The 9,342-nt window shown below is 36.3% G+C and overlaps 1 protein-coding gene across 2 annotated transcripts in view; it reads left to right on the forward strand.

The window, feature by feature from the left end:
* Nucleotides 1-9,342, forward strand: part of RFX7 (regulatory factor X7) — a 159,282-nt gene that overhangs the window by 36,248 nt on the left and 113,692 nt on the right. The gene's annotated exons all lie outside the window — the stretch shown is intronic.

Genomic DNA, 9,342 nt, shown 5'->3' on the forward strand with positions numbered 1-9,342 from the left:
TTCACAGGTACCTCTCAGTCTCTACAGTGCCCCCGTACTTGAAACAGGTTGGCTAAACTTGTCTGGAGTTTGTTTTGCCCTTTGCCCCAGTCTGTTATGCTCTGATAAAGCTCCAGCAGGATAGGCTGTAGTTGATCTACTTTATCCTGAGGGTGGCCTTATTAGGAATAGAATGCTTTGGTGTTTTTCGCAATGGTTCCTTTTCTCCTTCCGTTGCCTGAGGCATGAAATTTATCTCCAATATTCAGAGGAGGTTTTTCTTAAATATTCACTTTGAAAACCTGGTCAACCTCTTGGAGGTAAAAGTTTGCAGATGCTTGATTACTGGATTCCCCTGGAGTTTTTCTCAGATTTGTTCACTCTGAACCTCGTGTAATTCATCAGTTATAATTTGTTTCCCTGCTTTGGTACTGAATCTTAGGGAGGTTTGTGCTTGGGAGTTTCCGCTCTGGCAAGCTACAATTCTCTGTACTTTCCTATTGGTCTCTCCAGTGTTTGGTGGGGTCGGGGGGTGCTGTAATTTGACCCCTGACCTTAACACTCTGACAGATCCTAAGAAGAGTTGTTGATTTTTCAATTTTTTTTCAGCTTTTTTCTTCTAGGACTAGTGTTGATTTATAGCTTCTTACATGCTGGACCAGAAACCAGAAGTCCTAGCTCTTTTTAAAAAATTAATCTACTTAACAGTCTTTTGCAGAGCACAGGTCCTTTTATGGATAATATGTTTGGTGCTGAGTCTAAGAACTTTGCTTTGCCCTAGATCTGAAAGATTTTGTCGCTTTTTTTCCCAAATGTTTTGTATGTTTGTTTTACATTTTTAAATCTGTTATCCATTTTGAGTTAATTTTTCTGTAAGGTATGAGGCTTAGCTTGACGTTGATTTTTAAAAAATTTGTTTTAATTGTAGTAAAATGCACATAAGATTAAATTTACCATTTTAGTCATTTTTAAGAGTACAGTTGAGTGGCATTAAGTATATTCACACTGATGTGCAGCCATCAACACTAGCCATCCACAGAACTCTTTTCATCTTGCAGAACTGAAACTCTGTACCCATTAACACTACCACCTCATTTCCTTTTCCTTCTTATTCCTGACATCCACAGTTCTACTTTCTGTCACTGAATTTCACAACTCTAGGTACCTCATGAAAGTGAAATCTTACTGTATTTGTCTAGTTTGAGGTCTTTTTTAATTTTTAATTTTACATAGTAATTTTAATAGTACACTTGGGTAACATGAGATATTTTGATACAGGCATGCAAAGTGTAATAATCACATCAGAGTAAATGGGGTATCCATTACCTAATGCATTTATCTTTTGTGTTATAAATAGGCCAGTTATATTTTAGTTATTTTAAAATGTACAATTAAATTATTTTTGACTGTAATCACCCTGTTGTGCTAGCAAATGCTGGATCTTATTCATTCTTCTTGGGTTTTTTTAATTTTAATTTTTATTTTTTGGAACTATTAGCTATCCCCGCTTCTCACAACCCACCTCCCACCCCCCACCGACCTTCAAGCCTCTGATAGCTGTCCTTCTCTCTCTCCCCCTCATGAATTCAGTTGTTTTAATTTTTACCTTCCACAAATAAGTGAGAACATGTGTGCTTCTTATTTTACTTAAAATAATGACCTCCAGTTCCGTCTATGTTATTGCAATGACAGGATCTCATTCTTTTTTATGGCTGAATAGTGCTCAGTTGTGTACATGTACCACATTTCCTTTATCCATTCATCTGTTGATGGACACTTAGGTTGATTCCATATCTTGGCTATTGTGAATAGAGCTGCAGTAAACGTGGGAGTGCGGATATCTGTTTGACAAACTGATTTCCTCTCTTTGGTCTAATACCTAGCTGTGTGATTGCTGGATCATATGGTATCTCTATTTTTAGATTTTTGAGGAGCCTCCAAACTATTCTTCATCGTGATTGTGCACCAACCACTGGGTCCCACTAACAGTGTATGTGGATTCTCTTTTCTCCCCATCCTTGCCAGCATTTGTTATTGAATATTTTTCTGTGACTGGCTTCTTTTACTTAGCATAATGTCTTCAAGGTTCATTGTACATTGTACTTCAAGGTACATTGTAGCGTGCATCACAATGTTTTTCTTTTTTATGTCTGAATAATATTCTTTTGTATGTGTGTATAATATTTTTTGTCCATTTATCCATCAGTAGACACATGGGTTGCTTCCATTTTTTGGTTATTGTGAATAATGCTGTTCTGAACATTAGTGTACAAACATCTGATCTACTCTGTGCATTTATTCTTTTTGTCATGTACTCAGAAGTGGAACTGCTGGATTCTATGGTAATATATGGTAATATTAATATTTTTGATGAACCACATACTGTTTTCCATAACAGCTCACCATTTTACATCCCCACCAGCAGTACACAAGGATTCCACTTTCTTCACATCTTCATTAACACTTGTTATTTTCTGGGGTTTTGTATGTTTTTTCTTTTTCATGGTAGCTATCCTAATGGATGTGAGGTAGTATTCTTTTTTTTTTAACCTGTGAGAGTCTGATTGCTTTCCTCCATTTAATCACTTTTACTTTTTTCAAAACTCAGGCATATTTGAATGAGTTTATTTCCAGGTTCTTAGTCATGCTCCGTTGATGTATGTTTCTGTCCCTCCGCTAATAGCAGCGTAGTGACCAACTTCATAAAATAAATTGGGAAGTTTTCTCTCATCTTCTGTTTTCTGTAAAGCAATGTGTAGAATTGGTGTTCTTAATTTTTTTTTTAATTTTTAATTTTTTTTATTATACTTTAAGTTCTGGGGTACATGTGCAGCACATGCAGGATTGTTACATAGGTATAGTTCTTAAATGTTTAGTTGAAATCTCTAGTGAAAACATCTGGGCATTTACATTCAATTTTAAACTTTTGTTAGTCAAACTTGTGTCAACATAATGAGAGTGAAAAGGTAAAATCACTCTGAGAGGAAAAGTGAGAGAAGATAGCTGCAATGTAACTAAATGAAGATTTGTATTTGAGATAAAGACATTTTACAGATTTCTAAGAAGCCAATCGAAATTTGGGCAAAAAGCATAATCAGGCATTTCATAGAAAGGAATTGTGTTCAAAAACCTGCTGAAACTCATTAAAACTTTTGTTTTCAGGGAATGGCAAATCTAGACAACCTTCTTCATACCCACTAGAATTGGCAAAACTTGAGTTTCCTGCTACTGACAGTTACAGCCGTATGCTCTGAAGACTAAAGTGTTACTCACTACTTCATGTTATGTTCTCTCTTTGATGATGTAGAAAGAACATTTAATTCAGACTAGGGATTTGGAGAAATTAGACAATATTTTTTGGAGTGTGTGCTCTCTCTCACGTTTTTGAAACACTCTCTGCAAGCCATAGAAAAGTCTTCCTTCTTAGGGGAAAATACTCTTCTTTGGCCTTTATTGTCTTAATAGATGCCTTTTTAGGTATTCTGGTGACTTTTGGCTCTAAACAATATGACTGTTTTAGATGTTTCTGTGTACACTACTTATTCTCGTTGTTCAGTTACTTCTTTAAACTTTGTGCTTTGAGTTTCACAAAATTCTTAAGCATGCCTAGTTTGAACTGTAGCAGCTCTAGAGTAAGGTGAGTTTCTGACCCTCACTCTTATTTGATTTCATAAAGTTCCTTTTTTGATCTTAAAAGCACAAGACTAAAATAAGATTATTTGGAGTAAGATTTTAATTAAATTCATATTATATTCCATTGCCATTATTACTTGAATGTGTGTATGGGTGGATAGTATGGCTCCATAGGTCATTGCCTTTTGGTTTTGACCAAATCAAAAAGGTATTCCTGATCATTTACTTATTAGAGTTTACATTAGAATATTGTTAGGATCTAGACCCTCAAAGCTTTAGGCTACAATGCTCTCATATTGCTTACAAATACTCTAGCATTGATTCTCCCTAGGGTTGTAGGAGTAGCCTTACCTGTACTTTTAAATCAGCATTCTGCACATGGACTAATAGTTTCTCAAGATGATCCATGAAAATAAAGTGTTTTTTCATTAGTTTGGGAAATGGTGTATGGGATAGCTCTCCAACCCACTCTCAAATGGATACAATGCATGTTAGCATATTAAGGCTGGGCTCAGTGGCTCATGCCCTAATCCCAACACTTTGGAAGCCAAGGCAGGCGGATCACTTGAGTCCAGAAGTTCGAGACCAGCCTGGCCAACATGGTGAAACCCTATCTGTACTAAAAATATAAAATTAGCTAGGAATGGTGGTATGCACTTGTAATCCCCACTACTCAGAGGCTGAGACAGGAGAACCACTGGAACCTGGAGGGCAGAGGTTTGCAGTGAGCCGAGATCGAGCCATTGCACTCCAGCCTGCGGCGACAGAGCAAGACTGTCTCAAAAAAAAAAGTTTTGTTATAGGAAGGAGGTCTCAATCCAGATCCCAAGAGAGTGTTCTTGGATTGGATCTAATGCAATAAATAATTCAGGGCAAGTCCATAGTGTAAAGTGAAAGCTAGTTTATTAAGAAAGTAAAGGAATAAAGGAGTGGCTGCTCCATAGACAGAGAAGCTCTGAGGGCTGCTGGTTGCACATTTTTATGGTTATTTCTTGATAATATGATAAATAAGGGGTGGATTATTCATGTCTCCCATTTTTTAGACCATATAGGGTAACTTCCTGATGTTGCCATGGCATTTGTTAACTGTTACGGCGTGGGTCGGAGTGTGGCAGTGAGGATGACCACAGGTCACTCTCGTGGCCATTTTCGTTTTGGTGGGTTTTGGCTTGCTTCTTTACTGCAACCTGTTTTATCAGCAAGGTCTTTATGACCTGTATCTTGTACTGACCTCCTATCTCATCCTGTGACTTAGAATGTCTGGGAATGCAGCCCAGTAGGTTTCAGCCTCATTTTACTCAGCTCCTATTTAAGATGGAGTAAATAGTTCACACGCCTCTGACAGTTTCATGATCAGTCTTGAATTGTAAGAATAGGGGAACTTAATCCTTAATTTAAAATCGTATTTTAAACAATATTAAAATCCTGGCTCATTTTATTTAACCCAGCAATTCCTAAATTTACTTGATCATTAGCCACTATTTCGCTGGGTTACCTGTGTACATTAGGAGGAACAGTCTTTACAAAGTGAACTTCTGGGATACTGGCAATATGTCACTAATCTGTACTAACTTTGCAGTTTTTTATTGGTTCCAGGTTGTCATATGGTTGGCCTCTGACATTTTCATACAACCTTTATACTTGACAACTGACTCCTGCTTATGTTATAATTCCTTACCAACTATAATATATGAATGCCTTATTATCTGTGCCTGTGATTCTTGTTTTTAAGTGAAGAACAATAAGATATTAGCTTAGTCACTTTTTTTGGTGGTGGGGACCAGATATTGAGATACTGATCACTTTGCTGTCCAAGTAAAATCTAGAAAGGAATTAATCTGCTTGTATCACGGTTGATGGCAGTCTACCCAAAAGATTGTCAGTTTTATATGTATTTTAGATGTAAGTCCTGTAAGAATAACAAATGACCTCTTTTGTCTCTGTATGCTCACCTCTGAGGCAGTCATTATACGTTCTTTTCCTTTTTTAGAGACAAGGTCTTGCTCTGTCATCCAGGCTGGAGTGCAGTGGCACGATCATAGCTCACTGTAGCCTCAGACTTCTGGCTGTAGCAATTCTCCTGCCTCAGCATCCCACATAGATGGGTGTATAAGCACACATCACCACACCTGGCTTATGTATTTTATTTTATGTTTTGTAGAGGCAGGGTTTCGCTGTGTTGTCCAAGTTGGTCTCAAACTCCTGACTTCAAGCAGTCCTACTGCCTTGGCCTCCCAAAGTGTTGGGATTATAGGTGTGAGCTATAGCTCCCAGCCCAAACTTTTAAGTATAGCCTAGGAGACATGCTGTGCCATAGATATACACTGTCCAGCTCAGTAGCCACTAGTTATATGTAGCTTTTGAATATTTGAAATGTGGCCAAATCAAATTGAGATGTGTTTTAAGTATAAAATACACATTGGATTTCAAAGACTTAGTATGAAAAAGATCTAAAATATCTGCATAATGTTTATATTCATTGCATATTGAAGTGTTAATATTTTGACATATTAAAATACTTTACTAAATGTAATATTTTTTTACTTCTTAATGTACTAGGTAATTTAAGATTTCTGTGGTTCGTATTATATTTCTATTGGATAGTGAGACTGTAGGCACTTTTCCCATGAACTGATAGGTCTTAGAGACTCAGCCTGATTATCTAGGTTGTTAGAAAACTTTCTCATCTAGGGAAAAATTCTGGTATTTTGCAGTTTTTCTGTGTGGGTGTGTTTTTTAAACTATTGACTGAAAAACAAATGATTCCTTATCCGTATGACACTTTAAAGTAGCCCAAAAAGAGATTACTACCAGACATTTCTACATAGAATTATGCTTTAAGGCACAGGGAGAAAATTGAAAAATCTAAACTTTTTAACTATATCCTTAATAAATTATTTTACCTATTTCCACTAATAATGCTTTTATCTTTAAAAATATATCAGTTTAGATATCTTCTTCTCTAAAGCATCATTTGAACATTGAGGAGATTAATGCATAATTTTTTTATCTCCTGAGATAGCGTACTCCTTTATAGATTGAAATGCTTTTAGGTCAGATTTTCCTTCCTTTGGTTCTCTTACTGCTTGTGGAAGATAATTTTAATATTAACTATCAAATTGTTTTTTGTATTTTTTTGTCTTTGGTTATAAGAAAAATTCTGTGATTCTTGGGTTTAAGTGAAGGACTGTAGGATCTTGAACTTGGTGATTTTTTTTTGGATCAAATTTGGGATACTGAACTCTTTATTGCCGTAATAAACTCTTAACTCTAGAAAAGAGTAATAAGTCATATAAGTATACCTGTAGGCCATTTTAACTACAGTTTTAAGAAATGTTCTCATTAATTTATGTGAGACACTGGCATAGTCCTTAATCTGCCCATTAAGCATCATTGCTTGGATATGCCATCTTAATGGAATTCTCATTTTAACTTCAGCTCTTTAAACCATTTCCATTTTGGTTTCTTTTTTATAGTCTCAGTTAAACACCTAATACCATGGGTTGGTCTAATGCTTTTCAGTTAAAAAAAAAAAAAAAAGACTTGGACATACATAGCTTGTCACCTATTGGTGACACCTAAGGTACATTCAAAAAAGTGAAGTCAGTTACATGTATCCCCTTGTTTTTCTCAATTTAAAGATCTGCCTTATATCTGACACAACTTTTTCTTAATGTAACCTTAGCTACTAAGCTACATGGATATATACCTTCTGAAACTATGCTGCAGGGGAAGAAGAGTTGTTTTCCCCACTACACAATCCAGTGATGTTATCTTGCCGGTGTTTTATATTCTTTTTAAATGCTTGTAAGTATACAAGCTGAGTAGCAAAAAGTTTAAAAAGCTTTTTAAATGTTTGAAAAGAAACTAAAGACTTAACTTCTCATCTCCCAGAAAGAACAGTTATCTTTATGGATGAGTCACAGTGCATGCAGCTGTCTCATGTTTCGTTTCATTATTTTTATGGGGATTGTTTCCTGTTCTGTAGACCAGGTAAATTTGCCCATATTTGGAACCTGCACCTACCTCTGAAGGTTCAGCACTAGAGGTCATTGACCTTTAATTTATCTTTTTTACTGACAATACATAATGTTCTATGGAGAAGGAAGTTCCAGAATGGTGAGACTGGGGCACAAAATGTTCCTGATTAAAATCCCAGTGTAAAATAGAGGCATTATTATCAGACATAATCGTTGCATTTTTAACTGTATAATGGAGCCAAATAAAAACCAATGTGTGACCTTGGACAAGTCATTTTTTGTTCTTAATTTGTAAATGAAAGGGTTTGACTAGATTTAGTTTTATGTAGCATTTATTAAGAACTTATTACATGCTCGTTATTACAATATGCCTTCTTATATAAATGTTAAGTCTTTATTAAAAACTCTGGAGGAGATGCAGCATATAGCTAGTAGTTGCAGAATTGGAATTCTTCCTTTTTCTTTTTTTTTTTTTTTTTTTTTTTTTTAGTCGGGTTAGTTTTGCTTGCTCTTGTTTCCCAGGCTGGGATGCAATGGCACCAGCTCGGCTCACTGCAACCTCTGCCTCTGCCTCCTGGGTTCAAGTGATTCTCCTGCTTCAGCCTCCCAAGCAGCTGGGATTACAGCCATGTGCCACCACATCTGGCTAATTTAGTATTTTTAGTAGAAACGGGGGTTTCTCCTTGTTGGTGAGGCTGGTCTTGAACTTCCGACCTTAGGTAATCTGCCCTCCTCTGCCTCTCAAAGTTTTGGGATTTCAGGCATGAGCCACCACGCCCAGCCAGAATTCTTCCTTTCAAGACCATGTTTTTAGTTCTTGCCTTATTTACCCTGTTGTTTCTTACTAGATAAATTTATTTGAAGATTTCTTTTTAGCTTTAAGGAATATATTATATGTGCATATGCTTTGCTGTTATTTGATGTTTGAATCCTGTTGACTCTTTCAGTTTTTAATATTAATATCAACCTGAAAATGTTTGCATGAAGAAAACTGGGAAAGTACATGGATTGAGACTAAAGAGAGCAGCACAATTTGTTTAGTACTCTGCCTCCCCAAAATACAGATTTTTACAATCCTGTTAGAGCAAATTAGCTATTTTTAAATATTATATGGTAAAATTCAGCATTTGGAGCAGCCAGCAATCATATAAGGAAAGATACCTATACCTGGAAGGACAGCAAAAAAGGAAAATAACTCATTAGAAAGCAAAAATTAGTCACTATATTCTAAACTTTCAAATAATAGTCTTTTTGTACCACTCAGTGGTAGCTTAGGTAAATACTGATTAACAGTGACTTAGTAGACATTGATTAAAGTGGCTCAATCTTTCTTAGTTTTGTATACAACCTTCTCTTGTAAATTTTAAGTGTTTCACAGTTTACATCAACCTCAGAAGGTTTTTAGGTCTCAAACTCGAGTCCCTTAGCTGTAGGTTCTATATATTTTATTTGCTTGTCCTTTTAAAAGGATCTGCTAAGTCCTTCCCCTCTTTTAACTTCTTTTTTTCTTTTTTAGAGATGGGGTCTTGCTGTGTTGACCAGGCTGGTCTTGAACTCCTGGCCTCAAGCGATCACTTCCTTAACAGGTGTAAGCCACCACACCCAGCCCCCTCATTTAGCTTTTCTTTTCTTTTTTTTTTTTTTTTTTTTTTTTTTTTTTTGAGACGGAGTTTCGCTCTTGTTACCCAGGCTGGAGTGCAATGGCGCGATCTCGGCTCACCGCAACCTCCGCCCCCCGGGTTCAGGCAAT

The sequence above is a fragment of the Sapajus apella genome, unplaced genomic scaffold (genome assembly GCF_009761245.1).
Source record: "Sapajus apella isolate SASKATOON/1434 unplaced genomic scaffold, GSC_monkey_1.0 scaffold37, whole genome shotgun sequence".
In the NCBI taxonomy this organism is placed as follows: Eukaryota; Metazoa; Chordata; class Mammalia; order Primates; family Cebidae; genus Sapajus; species Sapajus apella.